Genomic DNA, 19017 nt, shown 5'->3' with positions numbered 1-19017 from the left:
CCCCCCAGGCTGCAAGAAGGCCGCCTGGTTTGACCAGTTAATTAGTCACTTAAGGGCTTTGATTGGCCTGCGGCAGGCAGGCTGTTTCTCACCGCCATCCCGCATAAATTTGCAATGGAGGCAGGAGGGGTTCGGGAATGGCCCCACCACTTCTCATTCAATTTTACGCCCCTCCGCCACCAGCCCGCTTATTTGGGGAGCGTAAAATCCGGCCATTGTCTCCTTCTTTGGCTCATCATCCATTCTTTATCCCTCTGTGAATTGCTTGGAAATACTGTTCTATACTAAAAGGCACAACATAAATGCAAGTTATTATATCTGTTGAAACTTTGTTTGGATTGTCTTTGTTTATTCTGCCCAATAACTTACAGTTGACCATTTTTTTTAATGCATTGTACAACTGCTAAGGCATATGGGAAGAACTAATTTAACAGCTCCCAGTAATCAGTGATCTGCTTAAAAAATGGGGAAACCTGAAGAGAGGCAGGAAAATGTCATCCCCCTCTAGTTTTATCAACTATGTTCTGGAACCTCTATAAACCCATATAATCTTACATCATCATGTACTCAGGGAACCAGGTGAATTCTTTGGAACCATTGGCATCTTGTAGTAGTTCGGATCCAAATGGGCTTTAAACCCAATCTCGCATATACCAGGAACCAGATGAGCGCTACAAATCAGGATCTCATAGTCCAACATACTCAGAGAACCAAGAGAGCTCACCCAGCCCCAGGAGGGTCACACAGACCCACGTGCTTGGACAGCCAGCTAGATTTCTTCCAAATGTTCCACATTAGAGAAGCCAAAAAAATTTGGGCTGAGGATAATGATCTCAACCAAAGAATGTAATCATTGGAACTCAAAGCCTTGCAATCAGTACCAGATTTATCAGCTGTCAGCTGTGACTCAGTCAGTAACATGCTTGCCTTTATGCCAGAAGCTTGTGGGGGTCAAATCCCACTCCAGGACTTGAGCACAAAAACTCCAGTGCAGTGCTGAGAGAGTGCTGCACGAGCAGATGTGCTGTCTCTTTTGAATGAGACATTTGACCAAAGCCTGACCTGCTCTTCCAGGTGAACACAAAAGATTCCATGGCACTATTTCAAAGAAGTGCAGAGTAGTTATCCCTGGTGTCAAGGCTAATATTTATTCCTCAATCAAGATCACAAAAACAGATTATATGGTCATTGTCAAATTACTGTTTGTGGGAGTTTGCTGTGCACCATGTTTCTAACATTACATCAATAATTGCACATCACAAGTACTTCATTGGCCGTGAAGCACTTTGGGATGTCCAGTGTTCATAAAAGGCGCTATATAAATGCAAGTTTTTCTTTTTCTTTACTAAGAGCCGGAGGTTGACAGCAGTATAGCAGTGAGGTTGTGGGTTTTAGAGAATCCTACATTTTGTCACAGAATTAGTTCTCATAGTAACAGTCCCCTATTGTAAGCTCTCATCTCCCCTTTCCCCATGTCTCCACTATCATGAGCATGCTCCCTTGAGACTGGGAACTCAGAGTGTGGGGGATGGCTGGTGTAGGCCTCAATCCTACTATAAGTGATGCTGTGGCTTGTTGGAATACACTACATCACTCACAATGCAGCAAGACACGGACTAGCTAAGCCATGACATCAGCTTATTGTGCTCAACCTTCAACAAACACATTGACACAAGAGCTTTGATCATATTTACAGTGCTGGCGTCTGAAGCATTTCCTGCAGCAGACACCGTTGTTCATTTTCCTGTTGTAAAGGAAAGCATTCTTCATTGAATCACATCAAACCATGACAGTCTAATACACAGAGATGGAAATTGCCAGGTACTTAGAGAGCTGTCATTACAAATAAATACATGGATCAGCACAGTGACAAAGTCTTGTGGTCAGGCACACTGTGTCCCACGCAGGAGGATGAAGGCACACATCTGCCATGCTGAGTTAATGGTCTCAATCACACTTATTTGAGCAACTGGAGAAAGAGCCTGACAGAGATCTAGGGGCTCTCTCTGCCCTTCCTCGATAATAGGGAGGCTAAAGATGGAGACAGAAAATGATGCAGGAAACTAGTCAGCACAAGGCTCTCTTAATATTTTAAAAACCTTTTACTGCCATTTTCTCCCCCTCCTCTCTTCTGCCGAATGCAATGACTCATTGCTGGAGACAAGCTCCATGGTCATCAGGTACTCACTATTACCTTGCCCAACTGACCATCATTCTTGTGAGTGTCTTGACATTGAGCAATGTCACAGTCAGGGTTCTTCCTGATCCTCAGGCACTCACAACAGGGGTTACTAGGAAGCACTCAGGTGCTCGAACACTAGAGGCTTTTCTGCTCCATAACCCAAGTGGTGTTTTTCCACTGCTCTGGCTGAGGTCAGTCAACTCAACACACACTAGAGGTTGTCCCTTGGACCTTCCTGGTGTGTATAATTCAGCTACTCACTGGGTAAACTAGCTGAGATTATGGAGAACTTAAACTCTCCTTACTTTGAACAGGAACAGTAAATGTTGAACATTGTTCGTGGTAAAACACTGTGAAAAAAGCAACCCTCAACGTGTCAGACATTTAATGCAGAAGCTCTGCTCCTGCTCTACCATGCATCAAACATGCATCATTTAAATACCACAGAATAAGTCCAGGGGAACCATTTCACATAGGAGGCAAGGAGAAACAAATCATTTACAACCCGTGCAAAGCAAACCCAAGTCATGCAGTCTGAGGTGTAATGAAAAACAATGAAAAACCTGAAATGAAATACAACACATGGAGAAAGCAGAAAAACATGTCAACAATGCCATTCTAAAATACAGTCTCTCTCTTCAATACAATTATGACAATGATCTCATTGCTGTCTGTCCTCACTCAGACTTCATTTAATTTTTCAGACTCAATACAAGAACTGCAGTCTTCTCATCACTCAACTCACTCATTCATCTCAGAGATCTGTCTTTCTCACACATGCACCTCTTTTCCTCCCTCAGTCCCTCATACACACACACATAACTATATCCCTCCATCAGTCACACTCTCTTTCACACACATCTCTATTCCTCTATCAGACTTATTCTCAGCTCTGTGTCTGTCAGTGTCTCTCACCTTTAGCTTTTTCTGTCAGTCTTGCTCTCTCAGCTCTGTCTATTATTCTCTCAAGTATATCGCTGCCTTTTTCATTCCTGCTGCTGACTCACAATTACTCTACTCCCTTTTAAACTATTATTTCTTACTTCCTCACAGTAACAACCCACTGCAGTGTTTTTCCTGGAGTCAGTCCATCTGTCATGTAGTCTCTCTCACTTCTGAGTTATAAAATTGTAACAGTACAATGATCTTTTCCTAACTGGCACACATACTGCCAGCAGTGAATTCTGTCACCCACTAAATCACTTGGTTATGTGACATTTCCAAGCAGTTTCCTCCGGCAGTAACAAACAAGTTCCAAATGACTGGAATTGGGGATCACATGACAGTCTCTTTGAGCATTGTTTCCCCAGGCCAGACATCCTGTATAGCAGAGTCTGGAAGGAACTAGGAAGAAAACCATTCTCGCCTGACAAGACAGCACAGGACCTGCCTTCCCTTCAACAGCTAAACTAAATGGTGGCCCAATAGGACCAAAATAGCTGTGTTGAGTTCTTCTTTTCCTTGAGAATGGGATTACAAATGAAGATTGTACAAAACTGCAGTAACGTTCAGATAGACTCAACTATGCTGAGATGAAACCTGGGACTACAATAAGTGTTATAATGCAGGTAGCAGGTTAAATCCTCCTGGATTAAAAGAGGTGAAGGTGGTAACACTGAGGCTGGAGCTATTTCTCTGTGCCTGTTACAGCTGCTATATACTTTCCAAAGGCAACTGCTTTTCAGTGGCATCTTTGCTTACAGTCTGCCCACAGACTAAAGTCCACGGACCCAACTTCTGTAAATCAGCTGGAAAAGAAAGCAAAGATTGCTTTCTTTATGGAGTCACTGGACTACACATTCACACTCACTTCATCACTGTAACTGAGCTTTCAGATGCAGCAAGGCAAACCTTCAATTTAGTATTTTAGCAATAGCTTTTCAAGTTGCCATCAGTATTTTGAGAGCAGTGAAATCACCTCACGCTACATGACAACAACATATTGAAGACCCACCGCCTGCATAGAAACACCATCAAATTACATATTATTATGTTTACTCCAAGTGTCTGGGAAAGGGTCATCAGTCACATAAACAAAATAATAAAGTCAATTTATTACACTCAGGAAGACAACTCCTTAAATCACTTAATGTCTTCATCAATCCTCTGTTGGTAGCTGTTCTGATATCAGCAAATGTGTAAGTGTATGAGTTAAAAGGGTTGCGTTATGGGGACAGATTACATAGACTAGGCTTGTATTGACTTGAATATAGAAGATTAAGGGTAATCTAATTGAAGTGTTTAAGATGATTAAAGAATTTGATAGGATAAAGAGGAACTATTTTATCTGGTGTAAAGACCTGCTACCCGACCTAAACCTGACAGGACCCGACAACGTGTTGGGTTGCTCTTCCGGGTCCAGGTTTCAGGCTTGGGTCGGGTTGGGCCGGGTCCAGGTCGGACACACAGTATTAATTGGATTTGAAAGGTTGTTTAAAACGATGAAGATTGGAGCCACGAAGTCAATGATTGTTTGGTCACGAGTTAAACAGAAACCCATGGAGTTGTGCCCAGACAGGCTGTGCCACACTGTACCAGTATCTGTATTGCTTAAAATAAACACAGCAATTGCCCGAAGGCTCAGAAAATATCATTATACATTACCTAGACTCCTGCTTTACAGGTTGAAATACTTGCTGCAAGTTTATCCAGTGAGCAGCTGAGATGCAGAGACCAGGAAGGTCCTGAGTGATTAATCATTATAAAATATACAATATTTATATAAACATATAAAATGATCACCATCAGCACTCTAGTCTACACACATACAGTACTAAATACTCTATACCTTCCTGGTCTCTGCATCTCAGCTGCTCACTGGATAAACTTGCAGCAAGTATTTCAACCTGTAAAGCAGGAGTCTAGGTAATGTATAATGATATTTTCTGAGCCTTTGGGCAATTGCTGTGTTTATTTTAAGCAATACAGATACTGGTACTGTGTGGCACAACCTGTCTGGGCACAACTCCATGAGTTTCTGTTTAACTCGTGACCAAACAATCACTGACTGCGTGGCTCCAATCTTCATCTCTTTAAACATCCTTTTAAGTCCAATTACAGTTTTTGTTCCTTATCTGCACAAACTGAAAAAGTGAAAAACGGATTTGGAATCAGAAGGTAGGTAAAGTTAACATTCCGGTGGTCGGGTCGGGTTCGGGTCGGGTCAGGCGCGGGGAAAAATGGAAGGACTCGGGCCTGGTCGGGCTCCGGCCCGATGTGGTTCTGTCAGGTTCGGGTCGGGTTTTTTTTCCCGACTCGAGCAGACCTTTAATCTGGTGGGAGAAATCAGAATAAGGGGGAAGAACCTGAAAATTGCAGCTGGGCTGTTCAGGGGTGATATCAGGAAGCACTTCACACAAAGGGTAGTGGAGATCTGAAACTCACTCCCCGAAAATATATTGAGACTAGGTCAGTTGAAAATTTCAAGACTTTTGTAAAGCCAAGGGTATTAATGGTTACAGAAACAAGGTGGAGTTAAGGTACAGATCAACCATGCTCTAATTGAATGGCACAAGGGCTGAATGACTTACACTTGTTTCTATATATTTTCCAGCGTAGTATATATAACCTTCAGATAAACACCGCAACCGAAAGCAACACAACAAAGAAGCAGCTGTTTTATGTAGATGTAGTCAGCACAAGGCAGCAGAGCTGGTTCATTGCTTCACACCAGCAGCTAAACCACAGCACACATGTTTCACATGATTCACTCCATCAAAGTTCAACAATCATTAAATACCTGAATTTAAAGAACCACATGCCCCAAAATGTGGATCCCACCCTGCATCTCCCACCTTACATGCAGGTGACAGGACAAATCATGTTCTTCCAACTGGCCATAGTGATGCCAGCAAAATATCATTTAGAGATTATTTTTGAAATGAAATGTTATTCACAGCTTGGTTATGCCATTGCCAATCCTTGAGGTACTGGCTGCCGTGTGTTTTGGGCTAGTCATGGCAGGAGAATCTATTATGTTGCAATTTTTTTATCATTTGCCTAATATTGGGGGAGAAAAATAACACAGCATTGTTTTGGTAGAAATCAGACAATTTTGCAGAGAAGCCTTCAACAGAATTTATTTTGGCGCCAGGAACGGGAAAATGAGAGCTGACAGGGACAATAGGTTTAAAGTGCTGGATTTGCCTAATGGATTGCATTACTGACTGAACAGCGGCCCGTGGGGAATAGTGAGGTCAAATCACTGCAAAGTTGCGAATTTTTCTTCTGCTGCACTAACACCAAACACATGGTGAAACAAAAGGTAGCAGCAGCAGCTGTATCCTCTCACAAAGCCACAATGAATCAGCACAGCAGCAAACTCTGAGAGAACGAGTCTACCAGGGCATGCCTCAGACATAACAGTGAAAAAGACTGCAGTCCAAACTTGTAAAACAGTAAGGTACCAAGGGAAGGGCCAGGGCAACAAAAGACTAATTTTTCAAGCAAGCATGTGCAAAGCACCAAGCTGGTCTGGAAGGGGTCATTATTGGCAAGCTGCTGACAACAATCAATGCTTCTACACTCACTGCCAGACTCCCATAGCCTGGGACTACAGATAAAGCTGTTTCTGTGGACGTGCACTGCAGGCTCAGCAGATGTTTGATTCTCACACATCTTGCATGTAGCGCAGTTATTTTTCTGTCCATGATTACAGTAGACCTGCTTCAGTGATTTGTTCTCTGCCCTACTATAACAGGTATAAGTGCAAATTAACATCTGGACAAACTAGTGGCAAAAGGAGGCTCATGTCTGAAATGGACTGCAGTGGCTGCTCCTCATTGGATGAGGATGGACAAGAAAGATGACACCAGCGAAAGAAGTGGCAAAATGCAAAGGAGCTGGAGGAGAAAGTCCCCCAGGTCCAAATCACTGGAAGCAGTGAAGGGCCCAGCGCACCCTAACCCTAAAACACCAAGAGCAATAAGATCCCCAGCGCACCCCTGTTCCAGGAAGCTGGGAGCAACAACATCCTCGATGAGGAACAGAAGGGAAAGACAGCACCAACAGAGGACAGTCCAACCTCCCCACTTACACAACTGCAACCCTCCACACCCCACCCCCCTGGCCCCTCTATGTCACTCCAGCAGACCAAACTTCTTGTGGGTGTCCAGGGCGATTTTCTCAGCCCAAAGACAGTGCAACAGGTTGTGAACACTATGGGTATGCAGGAACATACCCAAGGGCTGGGACTAGCACAGGCTCCTGGACTGGTAAGCGATACATAGTTTTAATGTGTCTAAAGGTTTCCTTCATTAATGTACGTAGCGTTAAGGCCACAATGTGATGTGTTTCGACCTTGGGGTACCTCACCAAAGTCAAAGCTGACCTGCTGTTTCTGCACCGACAGGCAATGGTTGCCTGGGTGGTCCCATGGGCCATTGATCTGGTCAGGGGGAAACAATTCCTGTTCCTCTAACCTGGGTATTCCGCTGTGGGGAGGCAACTTTACCATCACTGATGTTAAGGAGGTGTTGGGTGGTTGGCTCCTCGTAGCAGACATAATGTATAAAATCGGTCCACTCCTGTTAATCAACCCTGGCTCAAAACGGCGATTGGCTGACTATCCTCCAGTAACTCCCATAGCTGCTGGTGATGTCCAGGCCAGCCATTCTACTGCATCATCGATGTGGCTGGACGATCCAACAGGGCCAACAGCAAACTGGATGCCACATCCAGCTTCCTGATGGAAAAGAGGCCAAGCTGCACGACGTCTTCAGCAATGCTGCAGATGCAGCACTGTGTAGATACACCTGGTCAAGGGTCGACAGGTCTGTACATTCCAGGATAGACTTCTAGTTGTGTCTCGAGCATTCACAGTCAGCTCCACCGATGTCAAGCCGGTGCTCTTCTCAGGCCATTGTCTCATAGTGACTGACTGTCACTTACAGCAAGACCAGAATGTTGGCAGGGAACATAAAAGCTGAATGTGAAACTGTTGACCCCAGAAAACAATAAGGTTCTTCATCCTCAAAGGTGTTCAGAGGGCGAGAGAGAGTGACAGAGGGAAATGTCCCGACTCCAGAAAAGCATGCAGAATCTGCTCCTGCTGCAGTCGATAGGGGTCGATGTTAAGGAGGATCTCCAAGACAGGAAGAGCCAGCTGGGCTTGCTCTTTGCTGCAGAGGCCTCCAAGATCATCTTTCGGTCCAGAGTCCACTCCGCGTAGCGGGATGAGACATGCTTGCGTTTCTCCTTCCAAAAGGAACACAGAGAGAGCTCTGTGATCAGCAGCCTGGAGGAAGAAGACGGCTTGGTAACATCATCGCAGTTTGATATACTAAGGATCAGCAAATCCTTTTATGCCAGGTTGTACAATGTGAAGCCCTCAGACATCACGGCCTCCCAGTCCTTCCTGACCTCTTATCACAGAGGTCTTAGATTATAGTACATGGGAGAATCTGAACAAATCGCAAACTCTGGACGAGCTTGCAAAGGCCGTCAGGTCCTTTGAGACAAGTAAAAAATCCCGGAAGCGATGGCTTACTGATTGAGTTGTATTCGATCTGTGGGATTGGATTGGCCCAGACCTGCTGGAAGTGTATGAGAACATGTTTCTGGTCAGCACCATGTCAGAATCCATGAGGAAAGGAATCATGAACACCCTCATCTACAAGCAGAAGTGGGAGAAGGAGGAAATCAGAAATTGGCAACCCATTTCACTACTTAATGTGAACTACAAAATTCTGTCCAAGGTCATCGCCAATCGGGTCAAGTCTGCTCTGGATTTGGTGATTTACTCAAATCAGACCTGTACTGTATCCGTCAGGAAGATCTCAGATAGCCTCGCACTACTCAGGGATTTGGTTGCCTATGTGTGGGACATCAGCTTGGACCAGAAGAAGGCCTTTGACATAAGATTGCGCACCTACATGATGGACGTGCTCTCCAAAATGGATTCAACTGCTCTACACAAATATCAGTAGTGCAGTTTCAATCAATGGGTGGGATCAAAATGTTTTCCAATCAAATCTGAAGGCAGGGCTGTCCTCTCTCCCCTGTTTTGTTTACGTGTTGTATCAAATCTTTTTCCGAGTCCATCAGGAAGGATATAAGCATAAGAGGGGTGACAATCCCAGACTGTGGAGGCACTCAAGTCAAAGCCTCCCTGTACATGTCGCCATCTTCTGCTCGGACCCACTGTCAGTTCGCAGACTGATGAGCATCTGTGACAGTTCAAACCGGCCTCAGAAGCCAAAGTAAATCACGGCAAGAGCGAGGCCATGTTCTTCGGGAACTAGGCCACCCGATCCTTTGTCGCCTTCACCATCAGGTCAGACTACCCGACGGTCCCAGGGATATGGTTTGGAGAGTGTGCCAAATACTGGAAGGACCGTTTAGCCATGGTGAAACAGAAACAGGGCATGTGGGAGCAATGCTCCCTCTCCATTGCAGGTAAGAACCTGGTCATCAGGTGCAAGGCGCTCTCGGTGTGCTGTACATGGCGTAGGTCTGGCCTATAGCCTGCTCCTGTGCTGTAACCTGAGCCACCTTCAAAAGTGGACTGTGTCTGCAGGGACACAATGTTAAAATCTGTAAATAAAGGGGGAAGAATACACCCAGTGTTGCCCTCACTCTGATGGCTACCTTTGTGTGCGACTGCATCAAGCTGTGCGTAGAGCCCCAGTACACAACATCAAGTGTCTCTACATGCTGAGGTTCCCAGTGTTGTGAAGGATGGATCTGGCCACATTGCTGCAGAACACTCCATTCAGTTGCACTGTGCCATACCACCTGTCGGGAAAAAGAGAAGGTAAATCCTGTTGGATGGCTCCCCGAGCAGACTGTCGCACTCATTTGGCAGAATGCCTCATAGCCAGAACTTTCAAACAAGCACCAAGACATAGCTTGGCTGCTGATGAGAAAGGCCCTCCCCATCAGATCCTGCCTGTCTACTCGGAGTCTCAATGCCTCCACACACTGCCCAAGGCAGCTGCAGTGGGAAAAAGACCATTACCCGCCTCCTTCTAAATGTATTTTTGCAAAGCAGGTCCGGAAAGAGATGCAGTGGTTTTTGTCAGGTTCATTCCGAGGAACTCCATAATGCAGGAGTCAGGGCTCTATGGGCTGTTCCCAGGGTGCACACCAAGCTAAACATTAACTGCTGCTGGAAGACTATCAACTCGGTGAAAGATGTACTTTGGTCTGCCCGAAACTTGCTGGTCTTCCAGTGCAAAGAGCTGTCCACAATTAAGTGTTGGAGACTGGCACATTCCAAGGTCGAGGACTACATGCTGAAGGACGCACTAAAACTTGGGGCAGCCACTGCAAGACCTTAATGGGGAAAGGCCACTGTGTAAGGTCCTCCCGTCATAGATACCGAGGGGCTGGAAACCGTGTAAAACCCCTCGGACTGTATGCACCAGAGAATATTTGACACGAGATGTGAATGTACATTATAAATATAACCTGAAATAGCAAGTGTAATGAGGCACCTCATGAGTTGTATTGAAAAAAATTGATCTGTATTGCACTTTATGTAATGTCAAATTTGAACTGTTATGAAATGTACTTTTACAAATTTTATGAATAAATTATATTTTTGGAAAAAAAAATCTGTTTCCCACAGTCACTATCTCCGTGTAAAGTGTGTCTGATCTACACTGCTGGTTGGAGTCATGCGTAGCGCAAAGGAAGATGGTTGTGGTTGTTGGAGGTCAATCATCTGAGCTCCAGGACACCACTGCGGGAGTTCCTCAGGGAAGTGTCCTAGGCCCAACCATCTTCAGCTGCTTCATCAATGACCTTCCTTCAATCATAAGGTCAGAAGTGGGGATGTTCGCTGATGATTGCACAATGTTCAGCACCATTCGTGACTCCTCAGATACTGAAGCAGCCTGTGTCCATATGCAGCAAGACCTGGATAGCATCCAGGCTTGGGCTGATAAGTGGCAAGTAAGATTCGCGCCACACAAGTGCCAGGCAATGACCATCTCAAACAAGCGAGAATCTAACTGTTACCCCTTGATGTTCAATGGCATTACCATCGCTGAATCCCCCAATGTTAACATCCTGGGGCTTACCATTGACCAGAAACTGAACTGAGCCAGCCATATAAATACTGTGGCTCCAAGAGCAGGTCAGAGGCTGGGAATTCTACGGCGTGTAACTCACTTTCTGTCTCCCCAATGCCTGTCCATCATCTACAAGGCACAAGTCAGGAATGTGATGGAATATTCTCCACTTGTCTGGGGATGGGTACAACTCTAACAACACTCAAGAAGCTCAACACCATCCAGGATAAAGCAGCCCACTTGAGTGACATCCCATCCACCACCTTCAACGTTCACTACCTTCACCACAGCGCACAGTGGCAGCAGTGTGCGCCATCTACAAGATGCTCTGCAGCAACGCACCAAGGCTCCTTCAACAGCATCTTCCAAACCCACGACCTCTACCACCTAGAAGGACAAGGGCAGCAGACGCATGGGAACACCACGACCTGCAAGTGCCCCTCCAAGCCACACACCATCCTGACTAGGAACTATATTGCCGTTCCTTCACTGTCGCTGGGTCAAACTCCTGGAACTCCCTTCCGAACAGCACTATGGGTGTACCTATACCCCAAGGTCTGCAGCGGTTCAATAAGGCAGCTCACTACCTTCTCAATGGCAATTTTGGATAGACAATAAATGCTGGCCTAACCAACGACACCCACAGCCCACGAACGAATAAAAAAAATTCACCAGCCTCTGTGTAAAGTGTGTCTGCATGATTATTTTTGGCCATTGGCTCATGTATAAATATTGCTTATTTTGGGTGAAATGCTATGGAGGAGAGGGAAAAGGACAATAAAAGTGAGATTATAGAGATGTGATACTACACCCACCTTAGGCTTCACATACCAACCACCAGCAAGACTTGAAAAAAAAACATCCACCATGCATCACAAACTGGGGGGAGAACACACAATTAAGGGAAGTGTCCAAAAATAAATCGTACCCACCACTCCCACCATCACTCATGCACACCTGCCAGGAAGTAGATATACATAGAATTCGAGCACAGAAACAAGCCATTTGGCCTAATAATAGTGTGTTACTGGCATGAGTTTGGCCATGCGAATTATCAAAAATTGGAAAGGAAAGAGAATTATTACAATTAATATCATTGTACTAAATAATATCTGTAGCCAGCAGTGAGAGAGATTGATTTAACAGTGACTCGTCTGAGGAAAAGCGTCACTTATCAGAGTGAAATTCAATTCATGTCACACTACCATAACACCAATCTCCGTTGTCATGGTAAAATGTGCTGGAACACTAACCTTTCACTTCTGGGGATTATGAGCAAATGACGTCTACTAAAGAAGACCTTTGAAAAATGTGTGTGATCAATATGTCTCTCACCAGGCTGCCAGGATATAATCCTGTCTTATGCAAAGCATAAGACTTTGAAACTGATGTAACCAGCAATAGTCACATTCCACATAGCTAACAAATACTAATAATAGTTGTATTTATCATGTTAAAATGTCTCACATTTCATACAATTAAATACTCTGAAAAGCAATGAATTATTATCTAGACAAACATAGTCGCCATTTTGCACAACAACATCCGACAGGAAGCAACGGCTCAATTATTAGTTAATCTCCCTTTAATGGTATTGGTGAGGACAATGGGAGAACTTCCTGCTCCCCTCTGATTACATCATGGGATCTTTAGGAATCAACTCAAAAGGCAGAAGAGGCCTCAGTTTAGCCTATTATCTGAAAGATGGAACTCCTGACAATGCATCTCTCTCTCAGTACTGCACTGAACTATCAGCCTAGATTATGTGCTTGAGTCTGGTATAAGGTACAACGTCATAATCATCTGATCTAGAAAGGCCATTGCTACCAACTGACACACCTGACACAAAAACATTGAAGTCCAGCACCATAAACAGAAATAAGGGCCCAGCTAACAGCAACAAGTCAATCACAAGCCCAGTTTGAGTCATAAATATCTTTTTGCAGTTAACCCCATCAATAGATTATTGCATACATTTCATCATCTGAAGATTCTTGTGAAAATGTTCCTAAATTCCTGTTTTAAAACAATCATGAATGCTCTTTGTCTGCTTCATTACATTAACAAGTATGAGTTGTGATAATTTTAACCTAATCCTTGTGTTGGAAATTGATAAGATTAAATGCAACACTGCATTTGCTCCATTGACTTCAGTGGGGAAGAAGGTAGACCAGTGTAAAAGCTGCACTGCATCCAATCCTATCAGTTTCCTGAAGGCTGGTTACGTTAAAATTCACTCCTTTTTCTTAATCAGTCGAAACACTTTAAAAATAAACTCAAGTGAACATAGGAGCCTAAGAACATAAGAAAAGGGAGCAGGAGTGGATCATATGGCCCCTCGAATAAAAACAGGATGTGCTGGAATTACTCAGCATGGTCTTGCAGCATCTGTGGAGAGAGAAGCAGAGTTAACGTTTCAGGTCAGTGACCTTTCATCGGAACTGGCAAAGGTTAGAAATGTAATAGCTTTTAAGCAAATAAAGTGGGGTGGGGGAAAAGAAAACAAAAAGGAAGGTGTTGATAGGACAGAGGGCCGGAGAGATTAATTGACAAGGAGGTCATGGAGCAAAGGCAAAGAGAGTGTGCTAATGGTGTGGTGAAAGACAAAACATTAGTGTGGGGAGGGTATTAATGACAGAATAATGAACAGCCCTGGCCAAAAGCACAAACATGAAAAAACCAGTGGGCAGGCACAGGGTAAAAAAAAATGATGAAATAGAATAAAATAAAAATAAAAAATAAAAACAAAAATAAAAAAAGGGCCAGTCATGCTCCGAAATTATTGAACTCAATGTTCAGTCCGGAAGGCTGTAACATGCCTCATCGCTAAATGAGACGCTGTTCCTCGAGCTTGCATTGATGTTCACAGGAACACTGCAGCAATCCAAGGATAGAGATGTGGGCATGAGAGCAGTGGGGCATGTTGAAATGTCAAGTGATCGGAAGCTTGGGGTCATGTTTTTGCACTGAGCGGAGGTGTTCTGCAAAGCAGTCACCCAATCTGTGTTTGGTCTCCCCAGTGTAGAGGAGACCGCATTGCGAGCAGCGAATACAGTGTACTAAATTGAAAGAAGTACAACTAAATTGTTGATTCACTTGGAAGGAGTATTTGGGGCCTTGGATAGTGAGGAGAGAGGAGGTAAAAGGGCAGGTATTACACCTCCTGCGATTGCATGGGAAGATGCGATGGGAAGAGGATGAGGTGTTGGGGGGAATGGAAGAGTGTACCAGGGTGTCACAGAGGGAATGATCCCTTCAGAATGCTGGGAGGGGAGGGAAAATGCATTTGGTGGTGGAATCACGCTGGAGGTGGCGAAAATAGAGGAGGATGATCCGGAGGCTGATGAGGTGGAAAGTGAGCACAAGGGGAAGCCTGTCGCGGTTCTGGGAGGGAGGGGAAGGGGTGAGCGCAAAATTGCAGGAAATGGGTCGGACACAGTTGAGGGCCCTGTCAACCACAGTGGGGGTGGAATCCTCGGTTGAAGAAAAAGGACATATCAGAAGCGCTGTTGTGTTATTTCAGATTTCCAGCATCCACAGTATTTTGCTTTTAGTTATTGGTCCTCTCGAGCCTGCTCCACCATTCAATATGATCATGACTGGTCTTCTGCCCCAACTCTACTTTCCCGCCCACTCCCCATATCCCTCTATTCCCTGAGAGATCAAAAGTCTGACTGTCTCAGCCTTGAATATACTCAGTGATGGAGCATCTACAAACCTCTGTGATAGAGAATTCCGAAGATTCACAACTCTCTGAACTTTCTGACCAATGATCGACCCCGTACCCTGAGGCTGTGCCCCTCCCATATTTCCCCATCCAATGGAAACAACCTCTCAGTGTCTACCCAGTCAACCCCCTCAGAATCTTGTGTGTTTCAATCAGATCACCTCTCATTCTTCTAAACTCTGTGAGTATAGGCCCAATTTACTCTGCCTGTCATCATCGGACAACCCTCTCATCCCTGGAACCAATCTAGTGAATCTTTGCTGTACTGTCTCCAAGGCAAGTATATCCTTCTTTAGACATGGAGACCAAAACTGCACACAGTACTCCAGGTGTAGTCTCACCAAAGCCCTGTACAACTGTAGCAAGACTTCCTTATTATTGTACTCCAGTCCCCATGCAATAAAGACCAACATGCTATTTACCTTCCTAATTGCTTGCTGTACCTGCATACTAACATTCTGTGTTCCTTGTATGAGTGCACCCAAGTCTCTTTCAACACAAACATTTAAAAGTTCCACTATTTAAAAAAAATTCTGCTTTTCTATTCTTACTACCAAAGTGAATAACTTCACACTTCCCCACATCATACTCAATCTTGTTGCCCACTCACTTAACCTGACTATATATCTGTTTGCAACCACTTTGTGTCCTCCTCACAGCTTATATCCCCACCTAGCTTTATGTTGATCAAGTGTCCGAAGGGGAACATTTGTGAGAATAGTGATCGTAGCATTATAATGTTTAGGCTAGCTATGGAAAAGGACAAGGATCAATCCAGGTAAAAATAAATAATTGGGGGAGGGCTAACCTCAATGGGGTGAGAATGCATCTGACCCAGGTCAATTGGAATCAAAGATTGGCAGGCAAAACTGTAACAGAACAATGGGCTGCCTTGAAAGAGGAGTTGGTTCAGGTACAGTCGAGGTACATACCCAGGTGGGGGAAAGGTAAGACAAACAAAACCAGAACTCCCTGAATGATGAATGAGATAGAGTAAGATGAAGCAAAAAAAGGGTGGAAATGACAGATGTCACGTTGATAATACAAGTGAGACCCAGGCGGAATATAAAAAATTCAGAGGGGAAGTGAAAATAGAAATGAGAAACAAAGAGACAGTATGAGAAGAGACTGGCAGCTAAACATATAAGGGAATCCAAAAGTCTTTTATCGGGATATAAATAGTAAAGGATAGTAAAAGAAGAGGTGGGCTGATTAAGGACCAGAAAGGGGATTAACACATCAAAGCATGGGCATGGCTTAGGTACTGAATGAATACTTTGCATCTGTCTTTACCAAGGAAGAAGATGCTGCCTAAGCAATAGTGAAACTTGCAGGTTGATAGGTTAATTTACCCATTATAAATTGCCCCTAGTATAGGTAGGTGGTAGGGGAATTAAGGAAAGGTGGGGATGTGAGAGGGTAATGGGATTAATGTAGGATTAGTATAAATGGGTGGTTGATGGTCGGCACAGACTTGGTGGGCCAAAGGGCCTGTTTCAGTGCTGTATCTCTAAATAAAAAAAATGAAATAAAAAAAATAAAAGAAAGAGGAGGTAGTTGAGACACTGGATGGGCTACAAATTGATAAAGAGGAGGTATTATCTCGGCTGGCTGTACTTAAAGTTGATACATCACCAGGACCGGATGAGATCCATCCAAGGATAATGAGGGAAGTAAGGGTAGAAACTTGGGAGGCACTGGCCATGATCTTCCAAACCACCTTAGATACAGGGATGGTGCCAGAGGACTGTAGAATTGCAAATGTTACACCCTTGTTCAAAAAAGGGCATAAGGATGAGCCCAGCAACCACAGGATGTTTAGTTTAACTACGGTGGTGGAAAATCTTTTAGATATGATAATTCAGGACAAAATTAACAGTCACTCCGGCAAATGCAGATTAACTAAGGAAAGTCAGCACGGATTTGTTAAGACCAAATTATGTTTAACTAACTTGCTTGAGTTTTCTGATGAGGTAACAGAGAAGGTTAATAAGGGTCATGCTGTTGACATGGTGTATATGGACTTCCAAAAGACATTTGATAAAGTGCCACGTAACAGGGTTGTGAGCAAATTTACAACCCATAAAATAATAGGAACAGTAGCAGCATGGATATGAAGTTAGTTGAGTGGCAGGAAACAGAGAATAATGGTGAACAGTTGTTTTTCGGACTGGAGAAAGGTATATAGTGGGGTTCACCAGCGGTCAGTGTTCAGACCCTTGCTTTTCTTGATGTATATTAATGACATAGGCTTGGGTGTACAGGGCACAATTTCAAAACTTGCAGATGACACAAAACGTGGAAGTATTGTGAACTGTGAGGAAGATAGTGATAAACTTCAAAACGACTTAGACTGGCTGGTGGAATGGGCGGACATGTGGCAGATGAAATTTATTGCAGAGAAGTATGCAGTGATATATTTTGGCGGGAAGAACAAGGAGAGGTAATGTAAAATATGGGTACAATTCTAAAAGGGGTGCAGGAGCAGAGAAACCTAGGGGTATATGCGCCCAAATCACTGAAGGTGGCAGGGCAGGTTGAGAAAGTGGTTAAAAAAGTATACGGGATCCTGGGCTTTATAAATAAGGACATAGAGTACAAAAGCAAGGATGTTATGATGATCCTTTATAAAACACTGGTTTGGCCTCAATTGGAGCATTGTGTCCAGTTTTGGGCACCACACTTTAGGAAGGATGTGAAGGCATTAGGGAGGGTGCAGAAAAGATTCATGAGAATGTTTTCAGGGATGAGGAGCTTCGGTTATGTGGATAGATTGGAGAAACTGGGGCTGTTCTCCTTGGAGAAGAGAAGATGAAGAGGAGATTTGATAGAGGTGCTCAAAATCATGAGGGGTCTGGACAGAGTAGATAGCAGGAACTATTCCCATTGGTGTAAGGGTCAAGAATGAGAGATCACAGATTTTAAGGTGATCGGCAATGGAAGCAATGGTGGCATGCAGCGAGTGGTTAGGATCTGGAATGCACTGCCTGAGTGTGTGGTGGAGGCAGATTCAATCAAGGCTTTCAAAAGAGAATTGGATAATTATTTAAAGAAAAAAAAATTGCAAGGCTATGGGGAAAAGGTGGGGAATTGGGACTAGGTGAGTTGCTCTTGCAGAGAGCTGGTACAGACACGACAGGCTGAATGGCCTCTTTCTGTGCTATGTTTCTTTAATACACAATGAAACTCTGCTAATTTCCCATATGGCTAGTGTACCCCTGACTACACCTGGTGTAACTTCAATTGTAGTTTCATGTTTAGGTAATTTCCATAGGACCATTATTTCTCAGTGCACGGTCGGTCCCTTGCAGAGCTTTGTGCCTAAACAGGGAAGGTCCGACAGTAACTACTGCTACTGACCTGTGACCCTCTGCAGTTGTGGTGCTTTCTCACTCCCATCCAAAAAGAGCAGCTCAAAAGCCTCTGTCCTGTAGATCAAAAGGGAAACCTGAAAAACAAGAGAACTTATCTTTTCAGGCCCTCCACAGTCTCACAGCCTGCCCCTCTAAAGCTCCACTGATCAGAGGGTTTGGGTTGGGTGCAAGTCCCTGGGGCCTGCTTATCCTGTGAACCACTCTTAATAAGCAAATACACAACAGTGAAAGAGTAAAGTCTTTTTTTAATTCATTCATGGCATGTGAGTGTTGCTAGCTATGCCACTATTTATTGCCCATCTCTAATTGCCCTTGAGAAGGTGGTGGTGAGTTGCCTTCTTCAACCCCTGTAGTCCTTGGGGTGCAGGTACATCCATAGTGCTGCTAGGGAGAGAGCTCCAGGATTTTGACCCAGCGACAGTGAAGGAACAGTGATATAGTTCCAAGTCAGGATGGTGTGAGGCTTGGAGAGGAACTTACAGGTGGTGGCGTTCTCATGCATCTGCTGCCCTTGTCATTCTAGGTGGTAGAGGTCATGGGTTTGGAAGGTGCTGTCAAAGGAGCTTTGGTGAATTGATGCAGTGCATCTTGTAGATGGCACACACTGCTGCCACTGTGCATTAGTTGTAGAGGGAGTGAATGTTGAAGGTGGTGGATGGTGTTGAGCTTCTTGAGTGTTGTTGGAGCTGCATCCATCCAGGCAAGTGGAGAGTATTCCAT

General features: G+C 44.3%; 1 protein-coding gene across 5 annotated transcripts in view; it reads right to left on the bottom strand.

Annotated features, from left to right (window-relative positions):
- LOC137377269 (tetraspanin-18B-like) overlaps positions 1–19017 on the bottom strand; it is a 399133-nt gene that overhangs the window by 280614 nt on the left and 99502 nt on the right. The window contains exon 1 of one of the 5 annotated variants that reach the window (XM_068046810.1): positions 3098–3153. The exons of the other annotated variants lie outside the window; for them this stretch is intronic. The gene's annotated coding sequence lies outside the window, so the exon portion shown is untranslated. Of the gene's footprint in view, positions 1–3097; positions 3154–19017 lie in introns of those variants that run through there. 5 annotated transcript variants of the gene reach the window in all.

Source organism: Heterodontus francisci, chromosome 14 (genome assembly GCF_036365525.1).
Source record: "Heterodontus francisci isolate sHetFra1 chromosome 14, sHetFra1.hap1, whole genome shotgun sequence".
In the NCBI taxonomy this organism is placed as follows: Eukaryota; Metazoa; Chordata; class Chondrichthyes; order Heterodontiformes; family Heterodontidae; genus Heterodontus; species Heterodontus francisci.
Note: the sequence above shows the minus strand (reverse complement) of the source record. Positions and strands in the feature narration are given on the sequence as shown.